We start from the raw sequence: 17,833 nt of genomic DNA, 5'->3' as shown, positions 1-17,833 counted from the left end.
CAAAGTGAATTTATATTAATATTCCATCTCATGTGCTGAAAAGCTTAACCATTTAATTTAGTTTATATCAATCTGAATGGTGGAAAATATCTTGTGACAGTAGAATGAAACTGAAACTGAAAATAACTTAAAATACTTGTAGTCTATGTCTGCCTTTACTGAGGGGTATCAACCGAAATACTTACAGTATAAATGTCTACAACTGAGCTGTTTGGTAATCAGCTTTAATTGAGCATTTTTTTCCCCCCACTCAGTTTGGCTAAGATTTTCATGGAAGGTACTCTCCCCCTCTACACTACTTAACTTCCCAAAGCTTTAGAGATTAAATGATTTAGAGCTTAATCCATTTAGCTAGCTAGATATGGACAGGTTTTGTTTACAGCTATGTTATGTGTTTCTACATAAAACTTAAAAAAATCTGTACATACTTTAGCCACTCAGTAAACATTCTAATATGCCATTGATTCAGAGGAGAAAGGAATATAATTACAATAACTGAATATAAAAAGCTAGGGCATGCCAAGTCCATGCCAGATATTATGTGATGGTAAACCAGTGGGATAATATAAATATGTGGTTTTTTTGGCTGATATGTTAAAGCTGACAAAATAAACCACTTTCGTTACTGGATTTTCATAAGAAAACTCATTCTCTAAGATATACTCTCTCTTCCATTGGTTTTGGATACTCTAGGTTGATCAAATATTCTGGAACATGAATACATTTTGTTTTGTAGCCAATGTTGTATCTGATCACAGACTCAAAAATTCTTCACGTCTGATGCTTATGTCAAGACAAAGATATTTCATGATGAATTGTTCTTACAGCTGCACGAGCTAAACTTCTGGAAAGGGACACGGTCTGCTGTGACCTATATGTTGAACATCATGTTGAACATGAGAAAAATTCAAGTGCTGCAGATGGTCATGGAAAAGGCTCTGCTCGCAGAATGCATCATCTAGTGCACATGTATATAATTCCATGTGCAGCTTCTCTATAATAATGAAGAATTTGAAGGAAAAAAAAAAAAAAGAGAAGATGGATTCTTCAGACATTACATTGAAGAGATGTTGTGAAAGTATTCACTGTCTCCTCTTCTTACCCCCCTTGCTTTTGTAGCAGGATTTTCATCTGGACAGAAACACTGTGGTCATAGATCAGAATAGGCCTTAAACCATATCCTGCCCTGTTGAAACTGCTTTGGAGAAAGTATCAGATACTGATTTGGAAAGACTTTGTTTTATACTGCCTGTTTAATTTTCTGTGCAAGTATTTATTGCTTGTTTTGTTTTGTTTTGTTTTAATTATGACTTTTCATTCCATGTGGGCAAAGTGCTGATAGATATGTAAATCAGAGAACTGAGACTGTTCCCCTAAAAATGGCCCTCTCAGAGGGGACCTGGCACTGCCTGCATTATCAATTTGAACCAAGACACTTCTGAAAAGTTATATGGAGTCTTCTGCCTAAAGCAGCAAACGTGAATTAAGTTTTCTCCCAGGGAAATGAGTATCTAAGTGGTGGGGACCCTAACTACAGAAACAGGCTTTCTTACTTTCTTATCCATTCATTTTGTCCTGAATTCAAATGTTGAACTGCACTAAAGAAATGGCAGATCTTCTGACAAAAGAGTTTTCCTATAGGAATTCATATGAAATAAGGTTTCTAGCTTGGGATATCTTTGAAGTCTCTTGCCTGTTATTTGTCTTTCATCAGTGGTACCTCAACAAGTCTGACTGCTCCTTGATCCCTCACTAGTAGCATTAAATCAAGCACCTGCTGATAGGTTCTTCTTCAAGAACCCACCTGGTAAGTGCTTCCCTTACTTGGGGCACCACACTTTTATCCAGTGTGTCTGTTATTTTGTCTTGACTAACTTTTCATACCACTGTGAACTGAAAATGAAACAACTGCCTTATTTCTAAAGGATTTAGTAACTGAGAAAAAAATTGAAGAAGTTTTGCATAAGATGCATGTTACTGCCTGTTTCAGTTTCATTCAGGAACCAATACATCTGAAAGTTTAATTGTGCAGCCTGCAGCTTACATCCTTCCTGTAGCTCTAGTCCAAAGGCATTTTCTCTTGAGAGAAAGCAGTAGCATTATCTGTTTTAATCTGTGTTTATTTATTTTTGTGGGATTTTTTTTTTATACTTTCCATCCAAGATAACTGACTGTACTTGGAATACGCATTATTAGCTGAAAAGATGATGGCACTTCCAAGGGTGCTGTTATGTTCACTACTATCTGCGAGAGCTCAAAAATTCTAAAATTAAGGCAATAAAATAAGCTGTATAATTCTGAATTTATATATAAATGCCCAAAAAAGTTGTTTAAATAATCAAATATTACATGGGGAAAATGTGTTTATACAATACTTCAATGTTGTTACTTGATCATGGTCTCAAAGCATATGTGCCTCTTCTGTTAAATTTGAAATACACCCTGATAATACATTGGTGGGTGGTGGTGATTTGGTTTTGGTTTTTTCCCCCTTTCTTTTTTTTGCTAAGAACCACTGAAAAATTGATTACTTGAGAGGTTTTTAAACCACTGCTTTAGAGCATTTGGTTTTTCCCTTTCTGTGGGAAAAAGTCATCCATTTCCCCACATAAATTAGTCATTTGATAAATAACTACCTTTGTATGTATTCATTGAGTATAGATGAATAATATCTTACACATATATAAAAAACCAAAAGAATCTGAAGCTGAGAAGTCTGTCACTAATTTTTACTTCTTTTGAAGATGCAAACAATAAGCCATTGACAGAAACTTAAAAACAATTTAATAGTAATACAGGATTGGATGAGCAGGCAGCCTGGCAGATGTGTTTGTTTTTACACATACCTGATGTTGCCTGTTTGCAGTGCATGTGCATAGCATGCATTTTTGAGATGTCACTAGTCACTTTGTCTGGAAAAGGTTAAATTAACAAAAACCCATGAGAACAACTACTTCTCTTGCTATGATTCTATGAAATTTTTTCAACTTTTCCAGGGTGAGGCCTCCTACTATGTGATGTGGCACTTTCACGACTGTGATGTGCCAGAGTAATCCATGTAGTTTGAGGGAAGGCTGAAGAAAGCTTCAAAAATCGAAGTACAGCTGTGAGCACACTTTTTAAAAAAATTGCAGTTTTAAAATGATTCTCTGTTTGAGTATTTGGGAAGGTCTGTCTACTGCATTCACAAGTAAAAGATATTGTGCAGTTTCAGAATGACAGACCTTCCAGTGTTGAGTGGGAACAGAGAGGAAATACACCTTCAGTTCCACTTAAATTGTTTATAGTCTAAAGGTCCTATTGCTCTATGTTTTTTAAGATGCTGTTCTACCCTACATTAATTCTCTTCATGTTTATTCCATGTTTATTGAGAAAACCAAATTAATCTGTGTATTCCTATGCCTGAGTTAGGCATGTTATTTCACAAATATTTATTATATTCAGGCACCTTGTAGACAAAATCCAAAATGAGCAATCTACTTGACATTGACTCCCACACTTCTGTCAATCATCAGAGTAGCAGGGAAACACATGACATTCCTTCACAAATTGTGGAGTTTGCTGAATTTGTATGAAGGACACAGCATAGCCACTCTGCTGCAGGGGTTCTTGTTGGAGAAAGGTGCATGTTATAATTTGAGCCCTGCATTTTAAACTATTTTAGATAGATTTTGCACTGCAATGGTTCTGATCAAACCAGGAACCTTGTGTACTATATCTAGGAGAACTGTATACTGGTAACACCTGGCGGAGATTGAAAGACCTGATTCTTATCACTGTGCTGTCCCTGAAACAGCCATGAAACCAATTCTTTTTGCCAAATAACAGACCTTCTCCTTTTGAGATGGCAGTATCTTACACACTGTGCTGATCAGTTCCTCACCTGAGACGTCTAACACTGCCCTTCCTTCCCTTCCTAACTCTTCCTTTGTGTATAATCAGCCTTGCCCTTTATATCTTCTGGCTTTAGAGTTTCAGATTTTTTTCTTCCTTGGAGCTCATCTCATCTGGTTGAAACTTTGAATTTGTGACAGAAAGACAAGCAAAAGGTGAGATTTTTGTTATGCACCCTTTTGTTTGTCATTAACTGTCTAGGTCAGAGGGATTTTTTTGATGAGTAGCCCCCTAACTATAACTGAGTCTGTTAGAAGGATCCATGCAAAAAAATCTTAAGAAAGGGTGAATTTGATAAATGCTGACAAAACTCAAGTACATTAATACTTTTAATTACACGATTTCTGCTTACATTACATCCTTATATTACTTTGGAAAGTAAGTTTCTTACTTAACCAACCTTCTTCATATGGTGTCTCATACTGCTGTAATCTTCTTTGTTAAAGGTTACTATTCTTGTTCCCTTCTAATTCAGCATGTGTAAATAGCCAAACAAGCAAAGCTTTCAAGACTTGAAAATCAGGAAAGAAATGAGATATGCGAAGGTCCTGTGATTAGTGCTTTTTATGCAGAGACAGGGATGCTTTCTATGGAGAGCAATTTTCTCTAATCATTATTGTTTATAGGAGTATGAAGACTGTGTTTGACTGCATCTGACTCTGCCAGGAAGCATCCAAGACAAAGTATAATTGTATAATAAATTAATCGAAGTAACTGATGTCAGTTCTGAACTGCTGCATAATAACCTCTTCTGACCCTGTGGCAAGGATTTTCCCTTCTTTTTACCTGATAATATGGTGTATATCACAACTAACTTTTGCTATTGCATTCTTCTGAGTGCAATCTTTATGAAACATGTTTAATGGGAGCAGCTGATATAAAGACAAACAGTGGTATGAATGAATATTCTTAAAAGGAATAGTTTGATTTACATTATGGTCTGTGGAAGAAAGCAAAATGTTAATTAGTTTACCAGTACTCATCTCTATAACCAAGCCAGCTTGTGTATTTTACTATTATCAAAACGGTTTAGTATACACATTCAAAAGATGGTGCTGGTAGAAATTTGAAAGCAATTCATTATGGGAAAGCTTTAAATGGTTGTATTTGTTTCTGTCTATATCTAGTAATTTCCTGCAGTCATCCTTTCAGAAAATACGGTGTGCTGGGCACTGAAGAACAATCTGAAGAGGAAATGTGCTGCTCATTGTGGAGCTGCAGTGTTTCCACTCGTCTTCCTGACCTGTAAATAAAACCTGCTCAGAACAATGCTAGGGGGATGTTGAATGCAACACAGTAAGGCTACACGTGTTTTATGATCTTGGGACTCGAGTAAAACTTTATTCAGAGCTCTGGATACTAAGTTTATCCCAGAGTGTTGAGCTAGTTTGGTGTAATAGAGTAGCTGGGCTTTGGTCTACATTAAAAAGCACTAATCTGACAGTTCTCGGTTCCGTGTCGTTCATCTCTCTGAAAGAAACACATAGCTAAGGTCAAATGAAGTGGTGGGGGACGAACAACACCACCCTCCCCCGCCCCCCAGCACTGCCTCCCCCCACCAAATCAACCAACCACCACCACACACACACCCTCCCCCCCAAGCCAAGCCTCCAGTCGCCCCAGGAGAGCGGTGCTGGCCGCTCGCTCTCCGCCCCCGCGGCGCTGCGCGGAGCACAGGACCCGCTGGGAGCGGCGCTGCGCGTGGAAGAGGCGGTGTGAGCCGGGCGGGGGAAGGGGGGAACAAGTCAAACGCAAGTGAGGTGGAGTCAGCACAGCAGGCATACACGGAATGGGCAGTCGAGCTGAAGAGCGAGCGGGAAGCCTAATCTAACAACAATCGGGGAATTACTTTCTGCCTGGATGAAGTGAACTCTGGCTATTCTTCATCTGGGTGGCTGTATTGAGACAGGGAGCCTGTGCTTCTCTCGCTGCAGACACTGGAACCCACTTTGCGGTGAAGTTCTAACACGCGAGGGAGAGCGGAGGGTGCTGGCAAATGCGGGAAATAGCTTTTCCCAAGTCTCTGCGTGGCGGGGCGGTGCGCCCGGCTGCCTCGATTCGGTGAGCCACGGGCAGCATGCGGCACGGAGGGAGGGAAGGAGGATTTCGCACAGCCCGGTGGGAGAGTTGCTGTCACGATGGCTTCCATAGGTAGGTTTGTGGCTCCCTGCGCCCGTGTTTTGTGCATTTTCCTAAATCTGAAAACTCGTTTTGTGGGTTGGTCTTGTGTTTGGCTGGTCGCGCTCGCCTCAGCGGCAGCGAAACATGACCCTGGGAAAAGGGGGGGGCGGTGGGAGTTCACTAAAGCGAACCAGCCTCAGACAGGCCGCCGGGGCCGCTCCGCTGGCGGGGCGGGGAGCTGGGAGAAGGCACGGAGCCTGCGGCCTGTTGCTGCTGCGAGCTCTGTAGAACTGAAGTGGGAGGAAGAGTTACGCCTTTTGTAGTCACGTAACAACGTTGGGAGTCTACACAGAAACTGAGAAGGTTTGCAGACAAGGAGTTCTGTCAGTATGAGAGTTTTCTGCAATCGCTTGGGAATGGTTGAGGGCGTGAGGCAGGGCTTAAGAGATTTGTTTAGTCACTTTCCTGCCGAGGAAGGCTTCTAATTTTTTGTGGGTCGTGTTGGGTCTTTTTCAAAGTTGAAGAAATGAGGACTGCCTGGAACATACATAATTTCTGTCTACGTAGAAGAAATTTGTCCAGACTGAGTCTTTTTCCTCCCCTGAGGAGCTCTTAGTAATATTATGGCAGCACTGAATTTCTTTTCGAAAGCATGAAAGATGTACAGATTTTGTAAACACGAGTCTTTTCTAAATGAGGAATATGGCATAGTTGTTGTGCTTTCTCGTTTAATGAGAAAACCACTTTATTGTGCCTTAGCACTGGAAGGGTAATGCCTCTAATTCTTGCATCCAAGACAAAAGTGTATTTGTGTAAAATATATGTAAAACACTCTCACTTTCTTTCTTCAGATCTGATTTTTCCATGAAATTATAACAGAGTCTTAGAGCAGCCAACTATTACATGGTGCAATATACAGGATGCACCAGAATAAAGACCCTGGTTCTTACCGCCTTAATGCAAACAATTTTTCTATTCAGGCAGTAGCAGTATATGCTTGGGTAAAGACTGCAACCCTAAGAGTTACTGATTCACAGTTCCCGAGAGACAGACTAAGAAAAAAATTGCAAGAGCTTCAATTCTCAGTTGTGTTTTGTGATACTGAACAACACTGAAGGTAAACTGAACTGAGTTTGTTTTTACCAGTTTCAATCCCAGGTTATTAAAAGCAGCCTCTGAAAAGTCAGTTCATTTTCTGGTTTTAAAATAAAATGGTTTAGGTATACTACTTGAAAATCAAAAAGCAGCCCTTGCTTTTATTTTTCAGTCTGCAGTGAGCTGGGTTCAGCATTTTCTTGCAGGCAAGTGACTAGAAAAGTGAACTTTTTCACTTTTCTAGTGAAAAAGGGTTGAAGAGGGTCACATTTAGGCAGAATTTTTCTCACAGCAGAACAGGACCAAAGTGAGAGTTTTGATAGAGGGTCCGAACATCAGTTTGATTGCTTCCATTCCTTCTATGAGATAAGTATGCCTCAGACATCAAAAGCTGCATACTGGGACCTCTCTGGTGCCTGGTGACACCAGGGAACTGGACTGAGATTGGAAAAGGGGAGTTTAAACTCCTTCTTTTCCTCTCTTTCACCTTAGGAAAAGTATATAGGGTCATAACACAAAATAGAAAATTTCATTGAGTCTTCGTGCTTGCTTCTCAGAAGTGTCAAAATCAGACCCAAGCTCTCTCCCTTCTTCTTTCACTCGGTATTTCCTCCAGTTTGCCCCCTGTACCTTCCCCCTTGCCTCCTTTCCTTTGGCTTTGCAGTGTATCTGTCAGTATGCATGAGTGGCACTTTTCAATTGAGCAGAGATATCTTAGACCTGCATCTCCAACATTTCAAGCAATTTTAATGGATAATGAACTTTGGTGCACAAGGCTGATATTTTATGCTTTTCTTGAAAGGTGCTTGGTCTTTCAGTGCATTCTGCCTGAAAAAGTATTACTGTTCATTTTGAAGGTACCATTTGCGTGTTTCATAGGTTCTTTTTTTTCTTCTCTGAAACTATTGCAATTTAATTTTACAATTTGATGAAAATTGTCATATTCAGCAATGTGAATGTCTGAAATTCCATTATGAGAGCAACCATGATAAGAATGGAATTGTCTGTCTCCAAATCCGTTTTACTAATTTGCTGTGCAAACTTAGTGTGGGCATGTTAATAGTTGTGTTCTAATTGTTTTATTGGATTTATTTTTTTTCACCACTGAATGATCGGCTGTACGTGGAGACAGAATAGGGGTTCTCTTGTTTATGTGTTGTGTAATGATAGTGATTCTCTCCTAAAGAGTGTTATCATAAATGTCACATTTTATGTTTGTATGTGATCCAGATGTCTTGAGGACATGCCTCTGCAGCTGATTTGCATTCCTAAGACAGCAAAGCTATGCTTAAAGTCAGTAGCAGAGCATCTGCAAGAACTTTTAAAATACATTAAAAGACATATGCAACTGATTGCTTTAGTCCTTGGGGAAGTTTCTTTTTTTCCCCTCGTACTACTTGGGAGAATGAAATGAATTAGTATAAGAAAGCCTTTCAGAAAGTCATGATAAGGATTTTTCTGCTTTGAAGATGCTGTATTGTTAATTCTGTTCAGCATATAGGAGTTATTTGTATTTTGGTGTTTATATGAATGTATGATACCAAGTTACCTGTAAAATGGTCTAGCTATTTTCTCAGTCAAAAAGAAGCCAGATAGTACAGGCTTTAGGGCAGGGAGTGTGAGTGGGGTAAAGTGGGGTCTGGTAAATCATCCTTTTGATTCTTACCGACGTGCAGAGTGGGCAGAAGGTAAGTGTAGTTAATTGTGTCAGCCTGTGGTTGCCTGGAGATAAGCTGACACCTGTCATAGCTTCAGAGTCTGCATTTGGTTGTTACTGGCAGGCCATTATGGGAGGTAGAAGTTGCAGAACACAGGAGTGTCCCAATACACTCCCACTTTTGTCATGCATCTTGCCAGCAGGCCAGAATCTCCCATGGTGAAGGTGGTGAAGTGCCAGCCTTCCTCACCCAGTGCTTGCTGGGGAGACTGCTGTGCCAAGGATATTTCCTCAAGGGGTGACACGGATGATTTAAAGCTCTCTTTAGGACATAAGGCAAGAATGATTTTTTTTTTTTAAATTCTAAATACATTTCAAAGGCTCCCACAACACAGTGATCAGTGATCGCTTTCTAAATGCACACAATAAATAATTGCATGAAGTTAAAAACCTTCAGTACTGTAGTGTACATTACATTTAATTACTAGCAGTTTGGGTTCTAACTGTTGAATGTGTTTTTTCTTCCACCAAATAAACATCTCTGAGAAATACTTCACTGCCTCTCCAGATGTGCTGTTTTATTTCCCAGGTTGTCAGCCACTCCATTGTTGTATTTTCTGTAATATCCAAGCATGTAATACATATTCCACTGAGATTCTTCTCAGATGAAGCAACTGAAGCTGACCTTTTTTTGTGCAGAGAGGTTAATACCTGGATGCTAGAGCCGCTGTTTTAATGACTTTCCCTGGTTCAGCCTGACTGATTGATTACTTGCAAAGAGAGTTGGTCCACTCAAACAGGCATTAGCAGAATCTCCAAGCAATAGTAATTCTGTCTTTTCGTTCACAAACATGAAAAAATCCTGTTACATTCTCTCTGCTTGGTATTGGTGGGTTTTCAGAAAGTGGGAACTGCAGGTGTCTCCATGTTGGTACATGATTTTGACTCATGACATGTACTTCTTCTAAATGAGAAGTGGAACTACCTGTGTTGAATAGGAAAGGACGTACTGTGCAAAAGACACAATAAAGTTATTCCATTCCCTGGCGTCTGAAGTTATGAAAGACCAAACTTTAAGCATCCTGTATTGATTCCCACATATTCTGTGAAACGGAAGTGATGCTTTGAAGTGGCTACCTGAAAACAGAGGCTAGACAAGATTGAGAGAATGAAAATAGGTATTCGTTCAAAGGGCCTTTAAGGCCACACCCTGGGCAGTCAAGAGGCTACGCCCAGGATGGACCCTGGGTCATGGGTTCTTCACACTTTTATAAGTTTGGTTCATTTGCATATCAGGGTTAATTCTCCAATTTTAACTTCAATTAATGATGTAATTACCCCAAGTTTGCTCCTCCTCTCAAAGGCTTTAGTTTACACATTTTGAGGCCTGGGAGAGCAAGGTGTCCTTGAAGTGCAAACCTAGAGAGGATTTGTTACTTCTGACCAGCATGAAAGAACAGTAGCTAACAGGACATATGACGTTTCAGAGTTGCATACTAGGCAGTACAGGATTGAAAAATAGAAAAGTTGAAACCTAGGTATCAGAAGGAGCAGTGTGACCAAAGTTGATGGGTTTCATATGAGGGAATAATTTGGTTCACTGTATTTTTGTGACATTGAAAGCAGAACGTAACAAGTTTAAAAGGTCAGAATTTCAGTAAAGTTGATACTTCGCAGACTGCTAATTTTGGAACCTTTGTATTTGGAAAAGCAGGGGAGTTAAAGGGAAGCTAGATAATAATCTTACAGTGCACATAGACTTGGAAAAGTGTTGGTTTGTAAACTGGCTCAAGTGGGCCATCAAGTGGCTTCGTTACTTTGTCATACTTCAGAGCAGTATTATTTTCTCTGTCCATTCAGCTTTTAGGCTAGGCTCAAGTAGTGGTGAGGTAGTGAGCCGAGCGTTTTGGAAGCAGAACACTGACTTAAAGCTCCCTTTCCCCAAAAGTTGTAACTGAGGATCTTGACTCGAGTTTTCAAGCTGATGTGATTCACATTAACTACCACCTTCTCATGGAAAGGACTACAAAGTTTGAAATGTATGGGAACTTACTAAAATACAAGGTATGGTAGTGAAATGACTGCTTTTACTTGCCCACTGTTGTTGGATGATTGTCTCTGAGGTAAACAGAATTGCCCAATCAAAATTTATAAAGAAATAACATTTATTATGCCACCGAAATATTGGTCTCAAAGGCCACGATCGAGAAAAGCAGCTCCAAAAGCAGCTCCGAGCCCGTGGTCGGAGCTGGGTGAACAGGCATAGATCTGATCTCTATCGCACCAGACCTCCCAAGTTCGCGAGTGCTGCTTCGGCTGGTCTCTTCTTATACAGTTTTTGGGCAGAGTCCAAATTAATTCTAGTCTTCTCGTAATTTTAGCATATTCATGAAGTTTTCTTGTCCTGGAGTTGGGCTGCATGAAGCCTTTCCTGGGTCTGTTGAATTGTCCATCCTGGGTGATGAGTGGGCCATTTCTGGTGATTGAAGGGCCATCTCTGATGATGAATGGGCCATCTCTGGTTCGTGGAACAGTTATTTTTAGTTCCTGGAATGTCCTATTCCTTATCAGATGAGATGTAGATATCAGAAGGTGGTAATCAAGTCGTCATGGTGCAAATGATAAGTGATAAGATCCAACCCCACCTAGGTGGAATCCTCACTTACTGTGTGAGAACTTCTTTTAGTGTTGTGAAATTTTTCTCTCAGCCAGGTTGGTGGAGGGGTTTTGAAACTCTATCTCTGCATGGTCTGATTACATTCCAGTTTTATACATAATAGCACAAATTACATACTTTCTTTATAACATCTCCAAAGGTGTGAGATGATTTTGCCCTTCAGCTGTTGCAAGAAAAGAAAAGGAGTGTTGTTACCTATTTTTTATCTGGACCATGGTGTGGGTTAAGCTACTCTGGTTTTTTTCAGTAGGGTTTTTTTTTTGGGGGGGGGGGGGAGGGCAGGGGGAGCAGGGTGGTGGGTTCCTTTTTCTTCTTTGTTTCAACAGGTTTAGTGGATTAAAATATGGGTTAATTTGTAAGATCATACTTTATGTAGCTGTGTGCTAGGCACATACTGGAGTTTCTGCTTACAACTGAAAAAAGCCTGCAACTTTTAGAGGTTTTACCTGTTGCTGCCAAGTAGAAGAGTGAGCTGGATATTTTTGTGCCTTGCACGTTGGCACAAATAGTTGTCACAATTAATGTCATTTTTCAGTAGTGTATGGTCCAAACAGTCCAGCTCCTTTCTAAGGTCCTGCCTTTAAAGTTGATCATCAGTGATAGTAAATGTAGGTCTGATCTGGGTGCATGAAAAGATACAAACATGAATGGTCCTGGCTTTGTCATGTCTCTTAGTGAAACAGGGAGCTGCACTTTTACATTGTCAGTGTTTTCACGGCTATAAATGGCATGGTAGGGGCCTGAACCAAGAAGCACTGATGCTTTGCTTTCTGTCAAATGTGTCAGGCCAGTTAATTCTGTAGAAGCTGTGAAATTGCAGAGTTATTGATTCCATGAGATAAAGGGTTAACAGCTGACCAGTGAGCTCTGCATCAGACAATGAGAGGACATAGCTGAAATATCCAGCAGTCTTGTTTTTAATTGAAGTAAAAACAAGACTGCTTTCATGGGAGGTGCCTTTCAGATATATTTGTTTCTAGCCTGGGAAGAGTTGTACTGAGTGTGTGTTTTTTCTGCAGGTTACATGCCTGGCTGCCAGTGCTTTTCACTCTTTTTACACCTGTGAAAATGGGTGTGGAAATGCATCTGTGAGTGTGACAGTGATCCTTCTGTCATGCAGTGTATGGTGCTCTAAAGGTGATAGCAACAATCCAAGGCCTGAAACAGGGAAGAATCAAGCCTTGGTCCCTTTATTCAAGCAAGTGCTGTGGAAGGAGGAGTGGCATTTGCTGTGGAAATCCGTTAGATTAACTCATATGCACATAGTTGAGATCATATTAGAGTGGGAGAAGATTTTAAGCTATTTCTGGAGTGCCACTCCCCTCCCTGCCCCCAGACTCTTGGTAACTGGATTCCAGTGACTCCTCTGTATAGTCTGGTATCAGGAGAACAGACACACAGGCATGAAAACAAGCAAGCAGATAGAGATGAGGTTGTGATTGTAATTCCTGTTCCTCTGGGGAACGCATTAACCTCTCACATTCAGAAGCAGAATCATCTCAACCTGCAGTGTAATTGGGAACCATCTGGGGAAGTTCATGTGTAGAGATGAGATGCCTGTTGCACTTGAGATACTTTGTCAAATGCTAGTTTCTGGAAATTTGTCTCCTTTTAGCCTAGTCAAAGTTGAGTTGCTGGGGAGGTTCTAGTAGTCTTCATACGTACGACATCAATTTGACCAACATACCTTGACCAACATGGGTTTGTGCAGCCAGCTTTTCTGACTGTGTTTGCACCAGTATGAAGATGACTGTAATGTAGCTGATCTAGTAGATAAATACATATTGAGATTTCTGTAGCTCTTCCACACTAAACGTTTCTGCAGTATTTCCTTAAAGTTCACTTTTATGGCTGTTATGAATATAGTTGAAGTAATGGTATAGTTAAAAGACAGTTTCTGTGTACTAGTTTGAAAACAAACCAGTGGGAGGCACCAAGTCAGAATAACAATTTAATGGGGAAGTTAAAGAAAAGGAAAGAAAAAAAGTAAAAGAAAACACTGGTTCAAACTGACAGAGTCAAGATACAACCTGAGTCCCTGTTAGGCAGGGTGGTGGTAGCAGTCTGGTAGAATGGTGGCTGCAGTCCTCTGAAGCGGTGATCCTGTAGAAAAAAGGGTCTGCTCTTCCTCAGAAGGTCCAGTGGTGGCTGTGTAGCTCCTGTCCTCTGGAAATCCAGTGGAAAGGCATTGTCTCTGGTGTTCAGCCTCAGCTTATATCCAGGATGGAATGCTTGGTTCCTCCCTCTGGGTGGAGCATCTCACAATGGGGTAATGAGTCATGAGGCCAAGTGTTGATGAGGCTCATTAACAGAAGATAGTCCGGAGGGGAGTTATCTCCTGAGTCATGCGGCAGGACATTGATGGGCCATTAACAGCAAGATAGTCTGTGGGGAGGAGGCAAGGAAACACTGCCCCACCTGATTTCAACAGCTCATGAGGATGGTGATAGAATACACTGCAACCCAGGACATTCTGTTAAAAGGCAGTTTTCTGTTTCCCTCATCCAGTTAAATGTTTGTTCTGTGCCATGTGTGCTATGTGATAAATTCAGATGGTTTATAGTCAGGGCACTAATTTGCAGATTTTCTAAGACATATCTTTTAAGTACCTTGCACACTCCTCATTTCAAGTAATAGGAGAACCAAGCTCTGCCATGAATTGAAGGGAAAACAATATTCATTTAGACTTGTTTCAGTGGCTTTTTACATTAGAAAGGTTTCCTTATGGAAAAGATGCATTAGTGTGATCTTAAGTCTTTGTAGGAATGGAATTGTTCCATAACTTACTTGGTTTTGTTTTTTTTTTTCCCCTCCCTTATTCTTTGGAAGTGTATCAAGTCAAGCGAGAGTAATTAGAGATTGTTTCATCTTTGACTGTTGTATTGGGTTTCAGTCCTGCCAGTTTTGAGGTCAGTAGGACTATTCAGGTGAATGAAGCTATTCAGATGCATGGGCATTTGTTGTATTACAGTCTTCTGTCATGGAAAACAGTGTGGTTGAGCCTGGACCTGTCAATAGGTGTTGACTTTTTTATACGAATCCAGAAAAATTAAATGTAATCCCCATTAGAGCTTGACTGGTTATTTAAGTATACCTCTAAAAAATGAGGTGAAACTGTTCCTGTATAAAGCTCTGCAGTAATAGCATCCACATTATTCCTCATCTAAACGCATCTGTTTACCTATATCCTGTAGTATTTATGTCCACTATAATTAACTTGAACATATTTCAGATTTCAGTCAGTTTAGAAACCAGTTATGCTAGTGCTGTTTGCAGGCTATTAGAAAATAAAGATTACAGTTGTTTTGCTTCTTTGTCCTGTGTGGTGTGCAAAAAGGTCACACCTGAAAAACTGTAGCTGTACAGGTGTCATGGTTTAAGCCCAGCCAGCAAGCAAGCCCAGTGCAGTTGCTCACTCACTCTCCAGCCCCTAGGATTGTGGAGAGAATTGGAAGGGTAAAAGAAAACTTGTGGGCTGAGATGAAGACAGCTTAAGAGGGAAAGCAAAAGCCCCATGCACAAAAGCAACACAAATCAAGGAACTAATTCGATTCTTCCCATGGGCAGCCAGATGTTCGTCCATCCCCAGGAGAGCAGAGCCCATCACGTGTGATGGTTACTTAGGAAGACAAATGCCATAACTCCAAATGTCCTCCCCTTCCTCCTTCCTCTCCTTGAAGTCATGTGGGTCTGAATATCCTCTGGTCAATTTGGGTAACCTGTCCCAGCTGTGTCTCCTCCCAACCTCCCATACACCCCCAACTGCCTTGCCAGTGTGGCAGTATGGAAAACAGAAAAGGCCTTGTTTGTCTCTGTGTGAGCCAGGAATTGTTGCTGCCTGTTCTGAGCTTCCCTTCCCCCTCCCCAAGACAAGCCAGGACTTGCCTCTGCCATGTGTTCTGAACTCCTTTGTTCCAAGCATGGGCAAAACCAAATGTAACTCAAATTCTTTAGCAGTGTCTGATTGGCTGGTCACCCCAGGTCTGCCCCCAGTCCTCCCCTTTCCCCTTCTCTGAATAAAAGAAGGGCATGAGAGGGGGCCCACGCTCTTTGGCTTTGCAGTCCTTCTGCGAACATCTGTGTGTTTCTGTCTCTGTTTGAAAGCTTCTAATTGCAGGAATTAGGCAAGCTGAAGACTATATTTCTCCCTCTTTGCTTCTACTGGTGGTATCAGCTTTACAGCTACTATTTGCCGCTTTTTGAGCTACTGAAATGCTGGATTGCCCGTGCTACCTCTCTAGGCTGCTCGTGGCTTTCTAAAGCATTGAACTACAAGCCTAGCCGGTAAAAAGCTGTAAGTATTTCCACAAGGAATAACAAAAATATCTCTGTATTATCATTACTGTGTTAAGCACAAATCCGAAACAGCCACATACCAAACACTGAGAAGAAAGTTAACTCTACCCTGGCCAAAACCAGCACAACAGGTAAACCGTGTGCTGCACTGTGTTGCTAAACTGCCTTTTAGTCCCAGTTGTGTTCTTTTCTCCTACTGTGAGCAGAAGAGTGTGGAGACTGGCTCATTCACCTTCATGCCTTCCCATCAGGTTTATATACACAGTGATAATATACCCCTGAGCTTTCTTTTCTCCAGGCCATACAGTCCTAGCTTTCTGGGACTCAGCTCCTATAAAAGATGTTCCAGTCCCAGTGATGGCGTCTCTGTGACCTTGTGCTGGACTTGTTCAAGCAAGTCCCTGTCTCTCTTGTACTGAGGAGCACGTAAATAGGCACACAGCTTCATATGTAGCCTCTAATGCTAAGCAGGGAGGAAGGATCACCTCCCTTGACCTGCTGGCAACACTTTGTGATGCAGGCTGGGATACTATTGGTCACCTTTGCCATGGGGTTGTATTGCTGGGTCATGGTCAGCTATTGTCCATGAGAACCACTCTGCAGAGCTGTCTCCAGCCAGTCAGCCCCCAACATGTGCTGGTGCCATGGATTATTCTGTCTCAGTTGCAGGAGTTTATATTTCCCCTTGTTGAACTTAAGATTCCTTTTGTCCCACTTCTAAATAGCATTTCTCCCATTTCTCCCACTTCTAAATAGCAGCACAACCATCTGGTTTGTTGATGACTCCTCACAGTTTTCTGTTGTCTGCAAAACTTGCTGATGAAACTTCATTCCATTATCCACGTTATTAATGAAGGGTGTTGAAGAGTATTGGTCCTATTATCAGCCCCGAGGTATAATGCTATGACTTGCCTTCTAGTGGATTTGCTGCAGGTGATCACAAGCCTCTGGGCCCAGATATTCAGCCAGTTTTAGTAGATCTCACTTCCACTTACCTAACCCTTGTTTTGTCAGCATGTTTATGAGGATATAATGGAAGACCATGATAGAAGCCTTACTAAAGTCAACATAAGGAACATCCACTGCTCTTCTCTTAGCCACTAAGCTAGTCAGTTTATTGAAGAAAGTTATCTCAGTGGATATGCATGATTTCCCCTTTGTAAATTCATGCTGACAACTCTCAATCCTTTTCTGCCATGTGTTTGGAAGTGGTTTCCAGGGTTAGTTGCTCCATCAGCTTTCCAGAGACTGAGGTTAGATTAACCAAGCCTGCAGTTCCCTGGATCATCCTTCATACCTTTCTTGGAGGTATGAGTGATGCTTGCTCCCTTCCAGTTTTTAAGAATCTCTCCCAGTCATTGAGACCTTTTAATTATTGAGGGTGGTCTTGCAGGGTATCAGCCAGCTCCCTCAGCTCTTGTGTGTGTTCAACTTCTCAGGCCCCAGTGGACTTAAATATGTCTGGTTTGTTTTAGTTCTCCTTTGCTTAGTCCTCCTCCACTGAGGGTATGTTTTGATCCAGATTTTTTCTGTGGTCTCAGGGGCTTGAGGTTCCTAAAGGCCTGTCTTACTGATAAAGACTGATATGAAGAAGGTTGTGAGTAGCTCAGTGTCATCTGTCATTATCCACCAGGTTCCCTGCCCTGTTCAGCAAGTAGGCTGAATGGGCTTGTCGGGCTTAAAAAGTGAAGATCATGGGTTGAGATATGAACAATTTACTGAAAAAAGCAATAAGATGAGAAAAAAACCAGTAAGAGTAACAATACTAAGAAAAGAGAGAGTGATTCAAATGCAGAAATGCTCACTGCAGAGCTTGACCTGAGCTCCTCCCTCCAGCTTGCTACCACCACCACCTCACTGCTCCCTCCACCATGCTTTCTTAATCAGAAAGGACCCTTTTTCCCTGGAAGAGACTCCCTTGCCCTGCCCCCAGCAATGACGTGAGGTGGTATACAGTAACTCCAGGTCCTGGCCATGCCCTCTACTGCGTACTGAAGAAACTAATTCTATTGTAGCCTGGACCAGGACACCCAGTTTTCTATTGGTGACACCCCATTTTCTACTGGTATTTTAAGTGCAAATGGTGCACTTGA

At 41.3% G+C, this 17,833-nt stretch overlaps 1 protein-coding gene across 1 annotated transcript in view; it reads left to right on the top strand.

Annotated features, from left to right (window-relative positions):
- TNS3 (tensin 3) overlaps positions 1–17,833 on the top strand; it is a 219,069-nt gene that overhangs the window by 175,771 nt on the left and 25,465 nt on the right.

The sequence above is a fragment of the Corvus moneduloides genome, chromosome 1 (genome assembly GCF_009650955.1).
Source record: "Corvus moneduloides isolate bCorMon1 chromosome 1, bCorMon1.pri, whole genome shotgun sequence".
Taxonomy (NCBI): Eukaryota; Metazoa; Chordata; class Aves; order Passeriformes; family Corvidae; genus Corvus; species Corvus moneduloides.
Note: the sequence above shows the minus strand (reverse complement) of the source record. Positions and strands in the feature narration are given on the sequence as shown.